The sequence below is a fragment of the Myotis lucifugus genome, unplaced genomic scaffold (genome assembly GCF_000147115.1).
Source record: "Myotis lucifugus unplaced genomic scaffold, Myoluc2.0 scaffold_16, whole genome shotgun sequence".
Lineage (NCBI taxonomy): Eukaryota > Metazoa > Chordata > Mammalia > Chiroptera > Vespertilionidae > Myotis > Myotis lucifugus.
The window spans coordinates 744,544-745,511 of NW_005871064.1; the positions used below are offsets into that span (position 1 = coordinate 744,544).

General features: G+C 40.2%; 1 pseudogene; it reads right to left on the reverse strand.

The window, feature by feature from the left end:
* Positions 1 to 515: 515 nt before the first annotated feature.
* Positions 516 to 598, reverse strand: LOC111825187 (annotated as a pseudogene).
* Between the last annotated feature and the right edge of the window lie 370 nt (positions 599 to 968).

Here is a 968-nt window from a genome sequence, read left to right on the forward strand (position 1 = left end):
CAGGCAGAGGGACCCCACTGGTGCATGAATTTGTGCACCGGGCCTCTAGTATAATAATAATAATATTCTATTAATATTCATTGCAACATGTATTATATAGATTTCTCCATCTATGCACATTACACACTACACAGAGCATGACCATGGGGAGGAGATAGAATAACCACAAAAAGCTAACCTAGAGCCAGATTACTGCATAGCCCTGAGCCCTTTAATGGAAGACTCAACAGCCCTGAAACCTGAATACCCCTGAGATCCTCCCAGCACCACAGCCCAGTGGGATTTTAATGGATATAAGGAGAATCTTGGTCCATAAGAGGACTGAGAAAATGTTCAGTTATGTTTACTGTGCTCCTGTCAAGTGAATGTGTTCAATGCATTTTAGAAATACTTCATCCAAAAAGATAGATTCTTTTTTAAGTTGGCTGTTTAAAGACAAGTCATTATTCATCTAGAAACACTATCTCTCTTTCCAGTCGCATGAGGTATATTTGTTGTGGTTTAGGATGATCTATTTTTATTTATTTATTTTTTCAATTAGCAATAATCGCGCCTCAGATAAACCTCATTGGCTACGATACTGCCACTGCGCAAAGCTAGGATGATCTATTTAAATAAAATGCCTCTAAGTCTCTATAGATTCCCTTAAGGAAGCTAACCAGCACCTCCCTCTGAGGGTGTGATATTTACTCCACTAAAATAGCAAAACTCAGAACTCACAGCCTGGCCCTTCCTTCCACAAAGTGAGGCAAGGAGCCCTCAAAACCTGTCTTGCTCAAAACACTGATCCAGGCTAAAAAAAACAAGCCTTCAAATGAAATAAGACCCGAAAGGAGACATCACATGAAACAGTTCCTTTTATCACCCAAGGGCCACGGAAGCCAGGAGGCACCAGATGCCTCAACTTGTTTTTTCACATTTTCCAATAAAGTTTTCTGTATTTGTTCCAACTCCTATTCCTTGCTCCT